Here is a 22,708-nt window from a genome sequence, read left to right as displayed (position 1 = left end):
TGACATCTAACGACAACAACAACAAATGCAAAGGCAGAGGGAGGCAATTGACTTATGAGGGTTTGTCTTTCTCTTCCAATCCATCCTTATTCTGGTGCAGAACCATGTGGCCCTGCCTGTCTTCATAGTATGGCAAATGTCCCTTCCAATAATCTGAGGGTGTGGGGATTTAACTGCTCAGTGCGGAGATTTGCACAGACCAGATGTAGATATGGGTATGTTACTGTTGTTAGGCGCCGGTTGAGTCGCTTTTTGACTCATACTGACCCCATGTGACAGAGTAGAACTGCCCCATAGGGCTTTCTAGGGAGCAGATCTCCAGATCTGTCTCCCGTGGAGCTGCTGGGTGTGTTCAAACTATAAACCTTTTGATTAGCACTTAACGATTAGCACTAAGGAGCCACCAAGACTCCTTAGATAGAGTTACAGATAAACACAGTATGTATTATATATAGTATACTGTATCTGTTTATATCTATATGTACATACACAGCCATGATATGTTCTGTGAAATAGGACGTTATGTGGTTTGAACATTGTGTAAACCTGTCTAAATCGTGTGCTACCTCACCCCCTTTCCATTCGAGTATCTGACAACCCGGTTCATCTCCAGGCATTTCCCAAAAGCTCACCTAAAAAGAGCTGAAGCCACCAGAGCAGGGGTGTGTGTGTATGTATACAAGTGTTTCAATTGACCTAACCACTGATTTTCTACCTTCGTGTTGTTTAATAACCTTTTGTTTCACTTCCAAATCGATACTTCTCCTTTGCCTTTTGCTGCTGCTATCACTAGCACTGGTTTTGCTCCGTTTGGGAGCCATGATGCACTTCATGGTAATATTTTCAAAAGAAAATTAATCAGAGAGCTAACACTACAACACTCAAGAGACGTGTGATACAGAAAGAGATCGGATGCTGCTGCCTACGTACGAGTCGAAGCACACACTGCTATACGGTAAACTTTTTATTTGTAAATAGGGAAAGTTCACATTAAAATAACGATAGAAAGCACAGTACAGTACACACGTAAGCCAGGAACATAGGCGTTTATTATGACTATCAAGGCATATGTGTTATAGGTTATATTTTTATGTACTATACTATTATATGCCTGAAAACCCTGGTTGCATAGCGGTTAAGAGCAATGTCTGCTAACCAAAAGGTTGGTAGCTTGAATCCACCAGGAGCTCCTTGAATACTGTACGGGGCAGTTCTACTCTGTCCTATAGGGTCAGTATGAGTCAGAACCAACTCGACAGCCATGAGTTTGGTTTTTTGGTTTTATTATATGCCTGGCAGCACAATTGCTTTGTATACTAGAGACATGCGATATATGTGTTGTGTTTGGGAAGCTATTGTGTTCGCTACATCCAGTAACATCTGCGATCAGGATTTCCGAAGTCTTTTATAACATTATGGGACCATGGACCTATAAGTGGTTGGACTTTGCCCTAACAGACATTATGCAGTGCATGATTGTATATGCATAGATGTACATAATGGATGTATCTTTTCCTGTCAGTTCTTGCAGTCGTTAGCTTCCACTGATCTTCCCCTAAATATTCACAAACACACCAAGCTCTTTTCTTCTGTTCTTCCTTCCGCCCATGTACATCAGGCCTTTTTCTGCTGCATTTATGCAGTTGTTGATGTTAGCCGCCCTGGGATTGGCCCCCAAGGCATGGTGACCCCATGTGGAACAGAACAAAATGCTGCCCAGTTCTGTCTGTGCCATCCCCATAAAAAAAATAATTGGTTGCAAATTAGACTGTTGCGATCCATAGGGTTTTCACTGGCTTATGTTCAGAAGTAGATTGCCAGGTCTTTCTTCCTAGTTTGTCTTAGTCTGAAAGTTCCCCTGAAATCTGCTCAGCATCATAGCAACACGCAAGGCTCCACTGACAGACGGTGATGGCTGGGCATGAGGTATATTGGCTGGGAATCGAAGCTGGGTCTCCCACACGGGAGGCAGGAACTCTACCGCTGAACCACTACTGCCCTTCATTCAAGTAGTTAGGTCAACTAGAACATTTGTATACGTACACATACACACCTCTTCTCTACTGGCTTTAGCTCTTTTTAGGTGAGCTGCTGGGAAATGCCTGGAGAGGAACCAGGTTGTCAGATACTCCAATGGAAAAGTGACAGAGTGGGGAACAAGATGGTAGCAGCTGACCTTCACTTTTCAGTCTATAACATGAGACAGAATGATAGTTGGACATGGCAAAAAATTTTTAAAACGTCAAACCAAGAGCATGAGAGAGGCCAAAGAAAGGAGGCAGTGAGGGCCAGAGATGAAAGAAACTGTGAACCCAAAAAGTTTTAGAGTGAGAGGGATAAAAACTTGGGGGGGGGGGAGAACTAGAGGTGTTTATTATAATGGGGGAGGGAAAGCAATTTATTCTGCCTTTGAAACCATGCCAGGAACCAGGATCCAGGGGGCAGTTGCAGAGGGGAAGGCCAGGTAGGACAATTAAAACGGAAATCTGGCTGCTTACAGCACAGCGTGGAGCAGGCTACAGCATTTGCTGCAGTGGGAGGTGGGGCCAGTCTGGCACAGTGGATGGGTTTGAAGGGGGAGAGGGGTGGAGTATGCCAGTCTGCCTTTGTAGTTCTGAGCTCAGAGAGGGGGTGACAAACACTGGGCTTCAGGTCGGAGCCTGACTGGGGTAGATTTGGGAAAAATTCCCCTCTTAAAATATGCTCAGGGCACCTCTGGCCACTAATCACAGCATAAGTCCGTGAACAGGAGGCTCTCCTACAGAAGAGACCTCAGTAGTCATACCTGTTGGCAGGCTAAGGGGGTCCTTCCCTATTCCCTAGAAGCCATAAACTGTGCCAAACACGATCTCTGCATAGTTCCCTTCACCCTTCCCACAGGCTTCAGGTTTCTCAGATCCTTAGGGTTCATCTCCATCCCGGACAACCTTGCTTTGGGAGAAAAAAACGTGGTGAGCCTCTTGAAGATCTGGGTCCCAGAGGCCTCTGTGTGTCCTCGTCAGCCAGTCCCCAGACAGCTGTTCAAGGAGATGGACATTTACAGAGAGAGAAACAGTAAGTTTTTTTTTTGCTTTTGTTCGTTTTTCAAGGCTTGGTTGATCTCCAGAATTAGGGTCATGAAAGCATGGATTTCTTTTTTCTTTTCTTTTTTTCTTTCTCAGCAAAAACGAAGGATGCACCCCTCCTATACTCGTGTTGATTCATAAAAGCCATTGCGTTGAAGGAGCCCCTTCATCGCTGTTCAGACCCTGGTTTAAGGATACCTGAGGTTGATCTGTGTGTGTCTCCTCTCAATATTGTGATATTTAAAAGTGCAACTGCATTTGTGAAAATAATTTGTACAGGTGGTTCTTCTCTAGCATAAATTCTCAATAACTGGCTGATTGATTGGGATCAGGCTGATTTTGTGCCAGGACTTGCATAGATTCTCACGTTGGGAGATTTTTGTGCATGTTTGCTGCCCATCAAAGTGAACGATAGAAAGATTTGGAAGGAGGGTGTGGTCCAGATGATTCAGCTTCCTCCTGGCCCATCAATGACTCCTTCCTTCTGCTCCTTCCTCTTCCCACCTCCCACCAGGCTCCCTCAGATCCAACCTGAGCCAGCTGTCAATGAAACATAACTGACCTTTCTTCGCTATTACGGCCTGTGCTAGACTCTGTCAGGTAGGAGACCACGCCCCATAATCAAACTCATCACAATCGTGATCTCTGCATTTTTTCCAACCAGGACCTAGACCAGACAATCCCATCCACTCCCTCAGCTTCTCCCATTCTGGGATTATTAGCCAAGGTAATAATAACAATAATAATACTGTATTTAGAAGCTCTCTATCACATTTCCTCTTTTGAGAGTCTTACAGTTGTTAACTAATTCATCTTCACAACACTCCATACAGGGGAGGTAAATATTATTAACCATGATAGAACACACATATGTATATGCTAAGGAGAGCAAAAGAGTCCCCTTACTTATCATGGTTCACTTGATATAGTAACTGGTATTTTTAAAACACCCATCATAGATAGAATAATCAGAGATGTGCTTTTGTTAACAAAGCCACTACCCACTTCTAGCGTACCCTTGGGTACTAAATAATTACCCACTTTGCGTGGTTATCTAGCTCACTAATTACCCACAGAAATTGGGGTCAGGTGTTAACTGCTTGAAATAAGTATCCTCCAAAGACATCACTGAGTTGTAGATAGAAAATGATGTGTTCATAGCAAAACTTCCCTAAGTCAGATATTTGTGTATCTTTGTAAGCAGAGTGGGCTGACCAGGGGCGAATTAGCTTAGAATGTGAAAATCCTGTGGAACTATCGTTGCAGATATGGAGAGGTTTAAGAGAGTCTCAGGAAATGTCATTCTCTAATTACCTTCCCTTTTCAAAGATGGGTACAATGACACAAGTCCATAATCTGGCATTCATATACAAGCACACTAGAACAGTTGATGATTCTGGCTGGGAATGATTCATTTTGGCTTTACAGGGAGGCACCCAGTGACTCAAAGATCTTTTTTTTTTTTTGACAGCTCCACCCTTTATGATTATTCTAGCATGTTTCTTTTTTCTCCATCAGCCTAGTGAAAACACCCTGTTAGCCAAATCTGAAAAAGATTCTAACCAAGTCACAACCCCTGGCAATTCTTTTCACCTAGCCAACAATGACACACACGTATTAAAGGAAATTCAACACTATGACTCTAGGTCTTTCTCTTTTCGCCTCTATTCATTCTCCTCTCCTTGCCTCTCACTTCTCTCTCTCCATCTCTTCCTCTCGTTTTTGCTTTTCCTTCTCCTTGGCAGCCAGCCGTGCTTTTGCAGGTCTCACAGTCAGAGACAAAGCACAGTATCTGAGTTGAGCACAAAGAAGCTACCTTTTAAAAACATTGACTTAGAAAAGCCTGCATCCTTGGATACCCCCTCCCTTTCTTGCGGTGTTATATTTAATGCCCAACTGCCTGTTGTCTGCAGGATTCTAGCCAGGAAAATTGGGCAAAGATGGCAATATACCCACTGTGGGTATAGACAGGTGGAGACCCTATTTTTTTTTTTTTTTTTTTTTTTTTTTGTGGGATGTCTGCTTTAAAGGATCACTCTCTAGCAGAGCTTTTTAAACAGGTGCCAACAGAAACAATACAAGATGCTCTGTTCTTCAACTCAGGATGTCTTTCTTGTTCTTTTGCCTCTTTTTGCCACCTGAATCATTACTTATCATTAGCAAGGGACTTCAAGCTCACCCATGAAGTGTCTGTGTATCCAATGGACATTCGAGGAGAAAACTGCTTCAGGAATAAGGAAAATGTCTGCAGTCGAAGCAAAGGGTTAGGATGAGCTGCAGCGACCTATGGGTCCATTTCAAAATCCAAGAAGATCTAAGTGGTAAATTAGTACATATGGTGAATACAGTCAATAAGCAAACCCAGCCACTGAAAGGAGAGAGCATTTTAACATTGTAGCCATCACTTGTCTGAATGGAGTGTTTACCAATCTTGAATGTAGATTGAAATCATTGCACTTTCAACCCTTTAAATGCTGATTGCAAAGAAACATTTGGGCACTGGCAACATTGAGTAGGTAAAGAAAATCCACCAAGATGCACAGTCACAAAACATGGCTTTCACTCACACACGTACATGTTTTTAATTCCCGTAGAATGTGAAACAGGCAAAGAACCACGTCTTCACTCCTTCCCTCTCCCCCCGTTTTTTTTTTTTTTTTTTTTGAAAATGTGATACCTGATCTCTGGGTCTAGCAGGCCGAGGATTTTTGTATTTGTACAAGACAATGTCTGGCCTTCCCCCTGACCTGCTGGTGTATTTTTGGTCTCATTAGTAGTCAGGGAGATGCCTTGGTGCATCCGGTGCTGCGAGTCAGGGATGAGCCACTCTACGACGGGGAGAGGAGAGGGAGCCAGCCGTGAGAGGATATTAGAAGAGAGGCTTGTCTCCAAGATATGGAAGGAAGTGAGAAATGACAGGACCGCAGCTTTGTATGTGGGAGTCGGGCAGGGAGGGGGCGCGGCCGAGGAGAGCCAAGTGGATTCTTGGGGGAAGGGGGAGCCATAGAAGAGCTAAAGGTGATTAGAGGGGGATATTGATTCCTTATTCTGCCAGCGATTTAAGCAGGCATGCGAGGAATCTGCACGATGGTTGGCAAAAGGAGCCCCGTTGCCTCCTGTAACCAGACACTCGGGCTTTCCAGGAGCCTAGGGAGAGAGCCCAGAAGAAAGGGGGCAGTGTGGTCTAGGAAAATTCAACTTGTCGCTGATTTGTGCCTGATGCTTGCTGTCCGTCAGCAACCTCCCTTACAATCTTTTTTTCCTCCCCCCCCCCTTTTTTTTTTTTTTTTGCTTCTTGTCTTCTCCTTCTTCACTGAAGCCTAGGGGAGCCAGTAAAGATTAAATGTGCTTTCTCAAAGGCGGCCACTTCAAGCTGCTATGTCGAAAGGGCCTGTCTTATTATGTTTTAATAGTAAAAGAAAGAGAGAGAGAGAAATTAGGTACGATGATGACTGACTTAGCTTTTCGGAGAGGAAGAGGAAAAGGGAAGGGAGAGAAAAAGGAGAGACCCTGAACTGGACGGAGGATTGTGCCTGAGAAGAACCCACGGAGGTGAGAAAAAGAAGTTGGGGGGTGGGGGGAGGGCTGGATAGACCCTGTACAGAGGGAGAAGAGACAGTTTTTAGCTGCCATGCTGGTCTGATTATATTTAAAAGGGGAGGTGGGGTCTGGAAAGCCTGGATCTTTCACAGTTATAGTTGCATATGGACGTGTATGTACATCATATTCAGCGTATTTACTAAGCGCTGGAGGCCCCAGCTAGTGTCCTCCTTGCTGTGGTTGCTTTGTCATTCTCTTTGACCAGCCAGCCATCTACCTTGCTTAGGCCTGGGGGAAAAAAAAAAAAGAAGAAGAAAGAGAAAGGGGCAGAATTTTTTTTTTTTTTTTTAAGAGTCATCTTCCCACCCATTTCCCCTCCCTTTCGTTTCATTTTTGGAGGCGGCACTGGAACACCGTCTTTGCAAAGGAAAGCGCAGCTTCCAGTCAGATGGGGAAAGCGACCATCTATCAGGTACAGAACGAGTAGCTGTCTGCGAAGATGGAGGGGAATTATGCTTCCGATTCCTGGGAAATATTGGCAAAAGGCTTCCAAGGCTCCGCGGCAGGGGGGAGGGGGGACGTGTCTCCCCAGCTTGCACCCACCCCTTCCCGCTCCGCGTCTACCAAATGACAGCCTGGTGCCGGCTCTTGGGGATCTGGCCTTGGCTTCAGCCACGCAGCTGATGCAGAGGACGCCCCAGTTTGCAGGACTGGCCAAGTGGACACTAAAGAAAAGAAGGAAGAAATTTTTAAAAAGCAGCTCTGAGGAGGTTGCGCGTTCTTTCTCTTTTTTGGATTTTTAACTGAGGATTTTTCAATCTTTGACCAGTCCCAGCCCCTCCCTCCACCTCCACCAAACTGTTCCCCCCCACTACCTTCCTCCCTCCCCCCAGTCAAAGCATAAACTACAGAGTTACAGTCTCTAGATTTGGTGTCTCGCTTCCTGCCCCCGCCTCCCCCTCCCCGCCCCCGGTCACCGTCCTCTATTGAAACACCTCGCCCAGACCAGCGCGCTGCGAGCTCGCGTTTCCCCCCTTGCTTGGGATGGTGGTACCGGAGCCGGCAGCCCAGTTTCACTTCGAATGGGTGAGTTTCAAACGCTGTTGTTTATACTTCCATTGCCTCGAAATCCCACTTCTTGGTCTTCCCCTAAAAACCTGGTTTCTCTGATTCTGCATGCGGCATGCTTGCCCTGCGGGAAAGAAATACCTCTTCACCTTCGTTTGTGCTAGGGGAAGTCGATTCAAGCTTTGGGAGACATTGAAGCCTGATTGTAAATTGTGTTTTTTAAAAAGCACGGGATTTTCTGAGTCAATTCGTCTTATTTTCCATTTTTGTCAAATATGTTGCTCAAAGCTTGAAAGAGTTTTCTCTGATATACTTATGCTTGTATGTTCAGGTATGTATATGAACCTATAGATGCTGCGCGTGTGTATACGTATATACACATACATACGTATGTATTTATTCAAATTGAATCTAAATTTTCGGAACTCAGGAAGCTTAGGCAGTGAGGAAATGCCATGCCACCTGTTTCTTGCCTTTAAGTCAGGAACCTTGAACAGCAATTGCCTGTCATTCTTGCTTTGCTTTGTTTTGTCTCAAGAAAGAAAAACGGGTTGCGCTCCTCTCAATCCCTGAGACCCTAACTTGTGATGTTTACCGTTTAAATCCACGGGTTAGGCTCTTGGGAGCTGTGAGTCGTGCCTTGGCGTCCTGGAAATTGTGGTGGAACTTTTTTTCTTAAAAGCAAAAACAAAAGAAAAGAAAGTTTGTCTGAGGTGATTGAGGACACCTCCGAGGTTTTCATTGTTAGAGGGAATCAATCAGGTGATTAGAGAGCGGCAGCTCCTGGATGTCTGGTAAAGTAGGTATATATTCTGTTATCATAGCCTGTCGCTGCTATGTATATGTCTGTGTGTTACTGATGCCTGAGGCTGCAGGAATGCATCTACATGGTATTTTCCTTGAGAGCAACACAGTACTATCGGGGCATAACACGAACAGCTCAGTACCTGGTGCTTGGCCTCAGAACGTCTCAGCGGAAGTCCCAGTATCCCCTGTGCCTCCAACTTTTAAACTCAACAGTTAATCTTAAAATTTTGCCCAATTAAAATGGGCATGTGAATATGTTATATATTCAATGCCCTTACATGTGTATCATATGTAGCTAGATAGTGAACATACAGACATGGATAAATGTGAACAGATAGTTTGGGCTAAAATACGAACAGGTTAAAAATTCTAACTCTTGCTATTATACGTGAAGGGTGGAATGTATAGTGTTAAAAAAAGAAAATAGTGTTAGTAGAGATTAAATTTGGATGGTTTCGCCAAATTTAGTAAAATAAAATAAAATAGAAGGAGAAATGTAGATAGCCCCTTTGCTTGGTAGCTGTTTAAAAAATTGTATACCTAATGAATTTAAAAGTAATAGAGACTGGAAATACATTTTCTAAATATATCAAAAGAAACAAACAACGGCATACACACACAATTAAGGTGTCCTTTAGGAGACATCAATGTTTATTATTCTTCATTTGGTAAAATTTATCAGGATTTAAATTCAACCCAACAAAAAGTTATTTCAACACCAAACTGTGCATTTAAAATTATCCTCTCGTAGTTTTCTGAAAATGTAACTTTTTTGAACAGAACAATTTCAGTGATTTAAGTCTATTTCATAGTCGGAGAAGAGAAACAGTAACTTACCTTTCCTTTGTTGTGAAAAATTCCAGTATACAATTTCATGTGAGGAATTCTAGTATTCTTGGGCCAAGATTTGTCTTCGCTTTCTGGAAAATACCTAAATCAACCCTGATTTCAAATGCTTTCTTCTTCTAAACCTCATTTTATACCTGTAATCACAGGTTAAGGAAACTGTTCTCTTCCTGTTTTTTTTTTTTAATGTTTATTGCAATTTTTAGTGATTGATTCCAAATCATAGTCAAGAAACCATTTTGTATTGGAAAACTGATACGAGAAGATTAACTGTGCAACAATGCACTGCATCTTTTGTTAAAACCTGTTCTGTAGTGGTAATATTTAAATATTACTTTCCGGTCTTTGATACTCTGAATGTGCTTCAAAGAAAAGAGTTATTAGTCATCTTTTGGTTTATATACAACAGATTAATGATTTTTGTTTTCCATTTTAGCTGAGGTGCGTGCATAGGTATTTGGAAATTATGAAAAGACATCTATTTAATATATGAGTCTATATTACCCCATGATTCATATCAAATATTTGCGAAACATTTGGAGCTTTTGGGAGTCAAAACATATCTGCAGTTTATTCAGTGAAAATGTACACATTTTCATTGAAGATGCAAGATACAATTGCATGCAAGATACAATTCTTCTGTGATTGTAGATGATAAGAGAATACTGATTGAATACCAGTGTTTCGGTTTGTCGTCCAAGGCACTCTTTTCTGTTTTTTACATGTTTTTAAGTGGATCGCTCATGTTCTGAGGTTGCTATCTTGCAGCTGATCTCACAGCCATTTAGGAGTGCGTAACGACACACAGATTTTATATTTCAGCAGGGAACTGCCTTAGTGCAAGGGCAGGTTTCTCAACACCCCTTCTTCCTCACCGAGCCCATCAGTGAAGTTCAGTGAAATGAATAACATAATTGGTGGTTGGTTCAATCACTACCAGTCTAGACTAGCCCAGACGCATCAATTAGAGGGGGCTGTCTTTTAAAGGGAGAGTGCAACCGAAACAAGCAGGGCATTATTGATACTGGTCTTTAAAAGTGCAAATCCAGCATGGGAGATTAAAAAAAAAAATAAGGCGGGGAATTGAGGAGGGGGTGCGTTGCGGGAAGAAAAGAGAAAGAAGTGAACTGGAGCTTGCGGACACAGAAGGACAGGAAGCTGGAGAGAAAAGGAGGGGATAATGAGTAGAAAGCAGTGCAGCACTTCCTTGGAGCACACAGTTACAATTCGTTCACAGAGCAGGCTGCTTCACCATATTTTTAACTAGATCCTCCCCCCCTTTTTTTAATTCCTTGTTTTTTTTGGCCTGTTTGCAAAGAAGCATCACCTCAAAACCAAGGCAATTGGAATTGTCACAGCTCTAGGAAGCTCTAGTGAAGATAAAACCAAGTCATAGGAACCAGCCAAGAACTCCTTTTACAACCTTGTCCCCCCCAGATTGCAGAACTACAGACAATGTTTATTCTCAAGTCTTTAATTTCGCCTTTCTTAAAAATCAAGTGTACTCATGAACAGTATTCATTTGAAACTCAGCACCTGGAGACTTAATTTTCTGGGCCAGACGCCTTTAGGTAAACCACCCCTAGTTTTCCGTTGAATACGGTAAAATTATGAAGACTGCAACAACAGGCTTTGGTGGTTTGGTGGGGATTTTTTGATTGGAAAAAAAGGCAGATGATTTAGAAAGTGTTAGGAACACATCAAGCCCCAGGGAAAGAAAATGTTTGATTGGTATTAATTAAAACACTGCTAATATATTCTAATAAAATCAAATTTAGAATTCTAAACTAATCCGCCTGGTATGTCAAAGGAAAAGCAAAGTATTATCTGATTTGCATCTCCGCAATTCAAATGCATTTGCTCATTCAGCAGAATTAATTTTTATCACCAGCCTGTTTAAGCTCCTCAAAGATTTAGTCAAACTTATTCCTTAAAGCTGAAAGAGATACGGTTGGGGGACGGGACGCATGGCAAGTGTTGGGGAGACTAGGCACCGTATTTAGTGCTGACTTTATATGTCCTGGTGTTCTTTCCTCTTCCTTCGCTGTAATGGCTTGTGGAGAAAAACAGTGAGACTGCAGCAAGAATGATGAATGGTTAATTTTTTTCTCTCTTTCTCTACTTCTACTTGCCAGGTTATTTAAGAATTGGAATTGCCAAATGACATGAGTGACATTTATTTACATGACTGGTGTTGGCCTGTTGACTAATATCTAATTTATTTCTGATTTCAGAGCCTATTTTTTTTTTTTTTTTGCAAATTCCAAATGCAAAAAGAACCGTAAGCCAGAAAGCCATTGCCTTTCCTAAATTATCTTCAACTGTAACCTTTCTGAGAGAAAACTGGGGAAGTGAATGTAAAATTTTATTCACAAGGAACTGAGCTCTTTGTTTCATTTTTAAGTCAAAATTTCTCCAGAAAAAGAATGGCATACTTTTATGCAACAGCAAGTTTTAGGTTTTTTCATTGTTAAAGTCTCACAACTGATAATCTTACCCCCCAAAATGACGTCATAGCCAAAATTATAATGACTGCCATGGCTATAATATCCTATGTAAACATGTGCCGAAAAGGAAAAATGAATGGGCCATAAATACCGAGAAGCCTATTGGTATGTTTCAGAAGTGAGGAATTCCACACAGTATCAAGGAGCTGTAAACTACTGATTAGACTAGTAACTGTATTATACTGCCGATGACCTGCCTCTCTGCACCGTTGCCTTTTTCAAGTCTTCAATGGAAAAGAGCAATCACAGTTTTGTCTCACATGCATTGTTCTATAATTCAGGCAATAAATGCTAATTAGTAATGCTCAAGGATCTGACCATCCAGACTAATTATCATAATTTACTTCTCCTTGTTAAAGACATTCCTTGCTGATTAAAAAAAAAAAATGAAATCGTCATTTGACCATTGCATTGCAGTGGAAAATGAGCTAGAGAGAGATGTTCAAGGTCTTGCCATATCATTGTGGCTCCCTTTGGAGTCACCAACATGTGCCTCTTAGCTTATTCCAAATGGAATTGCCACTTAATTTCTAAAAAAGAAATTCATGGAAATGCATAAAGTTTTGCATATGCCCCAGGAATGTATGATTTTATTCTACAGACCCCAAGGCTCCTCCTTCCTGGCCCACCCCCTTTCTAAAACCACTTACTGAGCAGAACAAAGGAAACTGCTAAACTATAGAGGCATCATTAAGTGTGAACAGCAACACCATGATAAAGTGTGTGATATGACAACATATTTCATTGCACAAAAGTGCAGATAATTAAATAATTCAATAAGAACCCTGACTAATTAGCAGAAAGATCTTTAAGGAGGAATCAAGAAAATGGATCCAATCAACTTGAATAATATGCTTCATTCTCCAAGATCACAAATACATCTTTGGTTATTTGAGAATTGATTGACTCATACCAAAAAAAAAAAAAAAATTCTCCCCTTGAAACACAGCTTTGATCTGGTGTCCTCTTCAGGACAAATTAATCATTTGCTTTAGGAGAGCTGAGTTTAGAGTTAGGGCTGTTTTCAGGTGATCCAAAAAATCATCGACCGCTTAGCTTTTCATATCATTGCCTGAGAATATATGTGCAGCCTCCTCCACGTTTTCTCAGGGAGGCTCATGTTTAAGTTTGTTTCTTACTGCTTGAAGCAAATAAGTCTCCTATGCACAGACGGAACAGAATAAACAACCGTGCTGCGTGTTTTATATGCAATACCTCCCTTCTTCCTTTCTCTATCAAGGTAATAGTCCCAGTGTTATTGTTCATTGGTCCTCTAAGGAAGAGCATCAGCTTTTCCTTGAGGGTCGTAAGCACAGTAGAGAAATAATTCCCTTTGGATACTGTGCAGAAGGAGCCACCTGCAAAATGTTGACGCTGTTATTGAAATCTCAAGTGGAATCAGCTTTCAAAAAATTAGATATTAGATACATCCGATATAATTTGCAATGTGTAATTATACTAATGTGCATATAGTTGTGTGTGGCTTTACATGGTGCCTACTTGAGATTTTTTTTCTTGGGCATTTCTCGTCATTTGAAATGGCTTTTAAATAGGCAAAAACAGCGTGTTTTTAAAGTCAGCTTTTTTTTTTTTTAATTCCTTCTTAATATAAGAATAAAAGGACTCTATGGTCTGTGTTCTCATGCAAGAATGAGTATGCATGAGCTAGCTGATGGAAATTCATGATCTTCAAAAGGGTTATCGTTTGGACACTTGGACGATTTGCTTTTTACAACTTGAAGTAGTGGAGAGCATTACAACAGTAAAACTTACTCATGAAAAATCCATTTCCTTTGTTGAAATAATGAGATAAAATGCCAGAGAAATAGCCTTAGGCAGAGATAATAATTTTAATTTAATCAAAATAATCACAATAATAAACAACTTTTTTTTTTTTTCCTCCACTTCGCATTGTGCATAGTGAAGAATGAAACTTTGCCTTGGGTCATTTATGTACTAACATCAACTTTTCTTTTGGTGTCTTGGGATGACACCAGAGATCTACTGATTGTCCTGCTGGAGACCCCCTCCAAGAAGCTGCCCCTGAAGATCTATTAATGAAATTCCAGGCAGAGTAACAGCTAGTTGGTCAGCGTGGTCTTTGGCACTTGCCATGTGCTCAGTAGTTGGATAGACTCTCCATGCAAATTCTGAGAGTGTTACCAAAGATCATAGAGGGACCCGAGCAAGATGATACAGGGGTCCCGATTTATGCTTATATGTTTGGGAAACCAAAAGGATTTCACAAGAGGCTTACAATGAGCTAATACAAGATATTACTCATTCTAATTAAATAGGCATAGAGCCCAAAGAAAGCTAATTTGTGAAGCATTTTGGCTTATAATAGACATCTGGAATATAGTGGTTCACTTATTTGTATTATTTATTCCTTAAGATTCAGTGTAATAATGGAATGCTTATTATAAAAAGGACCTTTTCCCTTGGCCGTATCTATGTAACGCCAAAACAACACGTTGGTTTACTTTTCACCCGCTCACGTATCCAGGCCTATTATTAGCAAGTCAAAGGAGCTACACAAAAATTGTATGCAATATCCTTCCTTAAAACAATTTCATATTGATTTATCCATGAACAAATGAGCCTTACACATGTATAGCAGAATCCTAGCACTCTGCCCTCCTTCTATAAAAAAAAACAAAATAGTACATTCTAAGCTCAGTAAGAGGTATATTTAATTACTTATCCAGGATCAGTTATTACATGCCTGATCAGAACAGAATAATATCTATTAACCATATTTAACACTCCTATTTCACAGATCTTAGGGAAAACACACACACACACACACACACATTATACCTGCCAGCTGGAGACTTATCATCCTAACTATGTCCAAAGTGTTTAGGGCAGAAAGCAGGGGTACGTTGGAGTACATCCCTTTTGGCATGCCTAACCCGTTGTGTATCTTTGTGCTAGCATAATGAAAAGGTTGGCAATAAAGACTTCAGTTAAATTAAAACCCACCTGCAAAGTATATTTCATTCATACCACTTTTGTAAAACAAAAGAGAGAAACAGTCCTACAACTCTGTGCAAATATCCTTAGCTGTAAAAATGAGTGGGTTGGATTAGTTGGTCTCTAAGTTCTTTTACAGCTCTAAGAATTTTTGAAGCTCTTCTAAAGGGTAGAGACCCAGGAACACCTCCAGGACCGGTGAATCTATTTGTGGCAACAGTTACCCTCCTGAAGTTATATTTGATTCCACCTCCAGGTTCTGTATTTACTAACGTATTTTGCCTTGATGCTAAAACAGTAAAGACTGGAGTTCATTTTCAGGAAGGGACAGTGACAGAAAAGAGGAACAGCTGAAGAATGAAAAAAGCTACACAGTGGGAGAAGGAAATTGCTGATCTGAGTTCTAAGCCCATTTCCTTCAGCATTAACGTAGAAGAAACCCAGACAAGCACCTGCCTTTCTATTTTCAGATCATATTCTTTAGTCCTTCTGCCTTCCTTTGTTTTTTTATTCCATTGCTTTGACACCTTTGAGGTTCAAGGTTCCTTTTCCACTTGATTCCTTTGGATCATGTAAATATTCCTTTCAGAAGCCTACAATAGTTACATCAACACACCACACTTCCCAAATTAAATCTTAACATGCTCAAACACCTCCTGGAAATTGCCTCCACCCTATTTTCTAAAAACACTCAGAATGTATAATGTCTTCCTGAATTAAGCGAACCTAGTTTCCGGGACTTCCAGGTCTTGAACCCCAGCTTGGGTTGCTTTTTCTGTCGGCCACACTCCGTCCCTCTGCCTCTGCCACATTTCAGAACTCTTCCTTTTCTCTTTGCCTTCCTCCTTTCCGCCCTCGCTTCCTTCTTTGTCTCTGCCTTTCCTTCCTTCTTTCCTTTCTCCCTTTCTCTTTCCCTCCCTCCCTGCCTTCCTTCCTTCCTCCCTCCCTGCCTTCCTCCTTCCCTCCTTCATTCCTTCCTTCTTTTGTTCTTTCTTAATGAAAACCATGTGCAATACTCAGGGCCAGGCACTGAAAATACAAAGATCACTAACTACAAGGAATTAACTCTTAACAATTCTAGAGACTCCTGCTTTGCTGAGCAGTTATGCATTGACAACTATTTTGCATCCGGTCCTTAGATTTATTTAAATGCGTCCTTAATGTCATGTGTCCTTTCGTTCTTTTCTTCTGTGTCTTGTTTCAGTAAATCCCCTATTGGATAAGCCTGAAATTGTTTTCCTAGAGTGTTTTCTCCCAGAGAGATTAGAGTGGGGCTCTCAAACACCCTCAGGTGATGCTGTTGATGGACTTACCCTTGAGAGAGGCGAACAATGAGAAAAAGCTACATTTTCCTAGTGATGTAGCACTTCACCTATAGTTAGAAGCAGCATGTTCCCAAGTGTCATTACATGTATTTCTTTTGATTAAAGAGTCAATGTGGTAACTTTCTGTGACATGTTCTGTTATTTTTTTAGTTGTGTTGATGTTCCTTTCAGCTGGTCCTATAGCCCCCCCTCCTCAGGAATGTCTCCCAGTGAAAAGACAAAGACCACGAGACTGCTACATTGATGGAGCCAACTATGAAGTTGAAACAAAGAAAATGATCTTCTGAAGACACCTGTCCTGCTAAGCAGCACACCCAAATGGTGCGGTTTCTGCCAACAGAACTCTCAGAACAAAAGGCAATCTTTTCAAGAAACAGTAAAAAAATAATGACACCTAGGTTTCTAGTGAGCCAAGAGCTTTCCCTTCCTTATGTGTATTCCTCTGTTTGTATTTAAATTTAGTGTGACATTCATTTTAAGAATTTGTTTCCTAGTATGAATATGCTTATTAATGCACCAATTTTACAATGCACACATTGAAATTGCGCAAATGTGTTAATGTTTTAAGGAGCAAAATTAATACTGTAAATGGATTGAGTTTGAGCTATGCACAGTTTGTTCTAATAATCACCTAGAGAAGAAAAAGAATTTTTGAAATAACATAGCCAGAGGTAGTCCAAAAAATGAAATAATAGCAGAAACTATATAAAAAAAAAAAAAATACTTGAGCATATAAGCACGTTATTCCACCTGACGTCAACCATTACTTCTATCAAGCAAGCTAGGTTCTGTGAGATATGTTGCTGCCTCCCACAAATTTTTATCTAGTTTTTAGAGTTACATGAACTCTGTGTAACAAGATGAGTAACAAATTGAGTCAGGAGATGACAAGAGAGAGGTAAAAAAATAAAATAAAATAAACAAGGAGCTCAAAGGAGGTTGCCATAAAGGGGCCCTGTTTAGAGAAGAAGGTTCCCAAAGGAGGTAATGTGTAAGATGAATCTTGAATGATGTTAAAAATGTAGATAAACAGAAAGGAAGGAAAAATAGAGTCCGTTCGGTGGAGGTAATATTGTGAGCTAAGCTATGGAAGAAGGATTCATGGGATGAGTTTAGGGGATTCAGAATACCCACCTTTCATCGAACTCACCCCGGACATTCAAGACCAACATACCTATGTATCTGGTAAGGATTTTGCGCACATACCTTCCCTTTCCCTCCTCAGGGGTGCCTAGAATTATAATCATATTTCTTTGCCATTAGAGCTAGTGTGGGTGATTGGTGATACAGAGAAACTGTGATTTTTTTTTTCTGTTAACCTAATAATAATTGGCATTTATCGAGCTTTCACTGTATGTTAAGTATTTTTCATAACTCACTTCAACTTCACAGCAACCCTGCAAAATAGATATCATGATTATCCCCATTTTACAGACAAGATAACTGAGGTTTAATAGGGTTAAGTAACTTGCCAAAGTGGCATATACAGGGTTGATATTCAGGATTATGACTGCAAAGTTCATGATCTATAAAGTACTAAGCCATGTTATTGTGATCAGTGTGACAGTATTAGCTCTTTCTCTAGATTCCTTGATATTTTTCTATGCTAAAAAAAAAAAAAAATGATGTTTCTTTTCATTATTCCCTAAAATTTTTCAGGGTTCTGGTTAAATTATGGTAGAGTGATCGAATGCATTTTCATAATAGAATATTGAAAACAATTGAGAAATAGAGCTTGTCAGCATTTTAGGCTTTTTTTTTTTTTTGGCCAGATTTTGATGAGATTTTCCACTTGGGTTTTCAAATTTTTGAGAATGAAAAATAGGAGGATTTAAGGTAATCTGTTGCAATGTCCTTTTTTACAAATGAAATAAATCTACAGCTCGTAAAGTCAGAGTGACTTAGAAAAGATCACACAGTTGGGGATGGCAGAACTGGCTCCAGAAACCAGACCCTCCAGCCTACCCTCAGTGGCTCCTGAACTAGGGTCAGGGCTCTTGAACCCTGCCTTAATGCAGTATAAACTTGAAATTGATCAATGGAAACATCCTTTAGTTAATCAGGGAGCATTGTGCCTAGTAGATTTCTTCAATTCTGCACTTCTGTTGGCTTCCTATCTCATTATGAAAATATAACCAGCTCTGAACTAACATCTTTAAATCGAGAAATTGTCAATGGTCCATCCCCAAAGACTGTATAATGACGGAAGTTGTATGTGTGCAGTGTCTTCAATGATATTCTTCAGTTATTTGGAATTCTTAGCTCACTTAAACAAATTAGCTCTTCGATTGAGCACCTTCTTAACCAACTCTATGCACGGTATATATTTATAAGTCTTTCTGCATGAGTATTTATAAATGATTCTTCATAGTACTTACGTTTTTCAACTGTCGATAGATATTTGCTATTTTAATCCTCACTTGTTCATGGAACTAACTGAAGAACACTTTGGCCATAAAAAGCTGGAAGTGACAAAATGTCACTGTTCTTTAACAGCCTCTTTGCATTTGGTTGGCCTTTATTAATGACTAATAAAGTGGTCAGCTGGATAACACAGAGATTCAAGAGGCTCTTTTATCCTGAAGGAATCTTAAGTTGGGTCTACTTAAGGACAAGCATCTAGATATTTGAAGGTATCTGAATATCTTATGGTTGTAAAATTCCCAGTTAGATATATGGTATTGGTAGACCTCCTCTTGGCTCTCATCATCCTGATGAGATCCTTTTTGGCCATATTTCACCAGTTTTCATTAAGTTCGTAAATAAATGGGAATTTTACAAGAATAGCCAAGCACAAAGTGTGGCTTTGTTGACATTTTATGAGACTCTGTTATATATGTCCCCTGAACCCCTAATAAAAGCAATGTTGAATCAACTGTGAACTTGTCTTAATTTTTTGGAAGAGCAAAATCTCAGAATTTTGTTTGTTGCCACTATTGTATATCAAGGCTTGTTTCCAAATCCATAAGGAGGAAATAATGAAATGTGATGGACAAATTTAAATTTAGAGGCAATTTCTAAAACACCCATTAAAAAAAAAGAAAAAAACAAATGGCACTATCTTCTACTCAAGCCAGAAACTTGGGTGTGGTCCTGTCTCTTCCTTTTCCACCTCACCTGCCCTGTGCAGTTGGTCATGTAATCCTTTTGATTTGTCCTTCTCTATGTTTCCCAGATACACATACTTCTTTTCATCTTCTACGCTAGTACTTCAGTTAAGACAACCTCATTTCTCATCTGAATTACTACACCATACTCCACTTTTCCCGTCTTCACTGTCAAGCAGCAGCCAGGGACACCTCTCTAAACCACAGATAAGATCATATCATCCCATGGTTTCAAAATCTTCACTGGCTTCCCATTGACCTTTAAGTATCATGACACCTAAAGCCCTTCATATCCTGCATTCTGGACCCAGCATAGCTCTCTGGACTCATCAAGTTCCTCTCTCCCACTATTTTTCAAGGCTCTAGACATACATCTTTGCAGTTTCTCAGTGTTGCTTTTTATTTTGAGTTTTCTCATACACTGAACCTTCAGCCTAGTACTCTCTCCACTATCCCTCCCAAACCCTATCACTTGTTCCTTAGGTTTCACCTTAGAAGCCATTTCTTCTTGGATGTCTTCACCCCAACCATGCTCCACCCCCAGGACTAGGCTAGCCTCCCCACCTAGGTCTTTTAATACCATTCCGTGCCTACCTTGTATTTGACCTTAATCACCCAGCATTGCAATAACTTCTATATATGCCTTCTAGAGCTACACCATTCAGTATTGTAGCCACTAGCCACTTGTGACTATTTCCACCTGAATCAATATTAAAATTTAAAATTGAGTTCCTCAGTTGCACTACCCACATTTTAAGTGCTTTAATAGCCACAGTGGCTACCCTTTCTGAACAGCACGGATATAAAACATTTCCATCATCGCAGAAAGTTGTATTGGACAACACTGTTCTAAAAGTCAAGTACCGGGTTTGTCATTTTAATTCCTTAGATTCCTAACAATTGTCAACTGAGCTTCCTCATCTGGACCACAGAGCACAGAAAATGATTTGAGTGACAATTTTCTCAATTCTTCCAAGGATGACATGTAACTGGCACTATACTAGTTGCATGGAAAGGATGTTAGTTTATTACATGTAAAGATGCCCATGGCATTAAGGTTGAATTTTAGTGTGAAACCCTGTTTCAGAAAGTCTGCAGTAGGCTATTATAGTTCTTGGCACCATGAAAGTACTTGGTAAATAACTGCTGAAGGGATGAATGAGACGTCTGGGTATTTAGACATTTTATTTATTTATTTAGATTCTAAAGGACTTCTTCCTAGAAGATATTGTGATAGACTATTTCCTTTAATCCCAAGGATAGGTGAATTGTATCACTGAAATAGGATTGGCCATTATTTCGTTTTCCTTCACTGTTTACACAGACAAACAAAAGTGGAGAGCTGAGCTCTTATTCAGTGAATAAGATCAAAGTGAAAATGATCAAAGTACGTGGCAGGTTTGACAAGACCTATCGCTTTTAGGGACTTGGCTGGAGTTTATTAAAAATATTAATTATTTACCGAGTACCTACTATGTGCTAGCCACTTTGTTAGGTCCTGAGGCCGTAGAAGAGAACAAGGTGGACACAATTCTTGCACTTCCAGGGAACAAAATTAACATTTCAGTTCCTCCCTGGATATTGTACCCTAAGCAGGAGTTCTCAAGCTTGGTTGCACATTGTAATCACCTGGGGAGTTTAAAAAACACTGGTACCTGGATTCCTCCTCAAAAGTTTCAGATTTTTTTTTTTTTTTAAGCTCCCCTGGTAATTATAATGGGCAGCAAAAATTGAGAACTATTGACCTAGGGGTACATAGTCTGAGAGTGAGTGCAGAATACCAAGGACTTTTGGCACTGAGAATCTGTAGCACATTAGAACCAAAAGGAGAAACTTTAAAAGTCATCTGTCTAACATACCCTCATTTTAACATTTTATTATTCCTCAAGAGAGAAATCAATACTAAGAGTCACTGAGTTGCCCAGGTCAAACAGCCAGTTAATGATTAAGACCTGACCCCAGGTTTCTGACTGCAACATAATGTTCTTCTTGCTACCCCAAACTGTACCAAGGAAATGGAAAATATATCTTCAACTCAAGCAACAGTCAACATCCACTAAGGTCATACTTTTTAAAAGGAAGACTCTGGGTTCAATTTGAATCCCATATACTCAAATTTTTCTAATAATCAAACTCTAGATTCATTTTGCTAAAATGCAACTACCTTTTACAAAAGCGACTACCTTTTAAAAAAGCACAGAAAAGAGAGAGCTCAGTTCCTCAGGAGTCCTAACCACATTCTAACAAATTCCAAAATCAATATACAAATGTTAAGCTCTGCACATTGTTAGGAACACATTTTGCCTTTAAACTTGAATTACTCAATAGCAGGAATGGTAGTGGGAGGCGAAAATAAAAGAGTTTCATTGTGTTCCCACATTCTCTGACCCCACCCACCTTATTACATGACATTCCAGTCAGTTTACCATTTCACAACACAGGTAAAAATTGCCAGTCTCCCCATGAGAAAGTTGACTTTGAAAAATAACTACCATAAAAAAATAATAATCACTTTCCTTAGTCGCCATCATCCCCCATTTTTAGATTCTACTCATAGCTTAAGAGAATCTAGGAACTCTAGCTCATTTAGTCCATTCTTCTTCATCCATGCAAGACCACATAATGAAAACATGCCATTCCATTTTTGTTAAGGCATCAAAATGAAACTAACGTTCACATACTTCCTTCAAGACACATTTCAGTCTTTGAGAGCTTACACAGTTGGGAAATTCTTATTTCTACTTCAAATTCCTCATGCTCTAGTTTAATCCCATTTTCTCTTGCTCCCTGTGGAGAGAAAGAACAGCTGGTCTCCATTCTCTCTAAACTCAACCCCTTCATGTCCTTAAAGACAACCCTCTGTCTGCTCTACCCCAGAATAAATAATAACAGTTGCCATCAGGAAAATGACTCTCTTGGATTGTGCATAGTTACTGCCACATCATATATATTCATGCTCATTATGATGTGAAACAAGCCAAATCCAAGAGCAAAAACAAGCAAATGTATCATAGTTTTCATAAATGAAGTTACAGATCCAATAATAGCAAGTAAATAGTTGAGAATAATGATCTTCCAGTAATTATGAGCCAGAATTATCAGAATTTCTTTTAGAATGTATTGGCAATCTGTTGCTTTTTACAGAGGTGTGTTAAAAATTAAAATGATGAGGTTTCAATTTCCTTTATGCAAGTTTCCCCATACCCCGCAATAGAGTATTCCATTCAGCATTCCACAGCGGGAGCCGCCATTGCTTTCACAAAAATAGATTCAGTATTAGAACATTCAGTCAATGGAGTAATCCAATTGTCTGAACATTCTTTTCTGCTTTGTCATTTACATTTTAATAAATCCCAGAATATGTCAAGCTGTATCGAGTTGTACCAAGTGTAGCTAATAACGTGCAGTTACCAGATACAATGAGGAAACCATAACATGCAGTTCCTCCAATGCATCTACATTTGGTT

General features: G+C 40.1%; 1 long non-coding RNA gene across 2 annotated transcripts; it reads left to right on the top strand.

Annotated features, from left to right (window-relative positions):
* The first annotated feature begins 2,425 nt into the window (after positions 1-2,425).
* On the top strand, positions 2,426-22,239 carry LOC126060886 (uncharacterized). 2 transcript variants are annotated; one of them, XR_007513667.1, is made up of 3 exons: positions 2,426-5,970; positions 6,385-6,617; positions 7,005-22,239. It is a non-coding gene; the product is annotated as an uncharacterized LOC126060886 (long non-coding RNA). The 2 variants fall into 2 exon arrangements; XR_007513666.1 differs by having other exon boundaries at positions 2,426-5,996.
* Positions 22,240-22,708: the final 469 nt, after the last annotated feature.

This window comes from Elephas maximus, chromosome 17, assembly GCF_024166365.1.
Source record: "Elephas maximus indicus isolate mEleMax1 chromosome 17, mEleMax1 primary haplotype, whole genome shotgun sequence".
Classification (NCBI taxonomy): domain Eukaryota; kingdom Metazoa; phylum Chordata; class Mammalia; order Proboscidea; family Elephantidae; genus Elephas; species Elephas maximus.
This window is presented reverse-complemented; position numbering and strand designations above follow the sequence as displayed.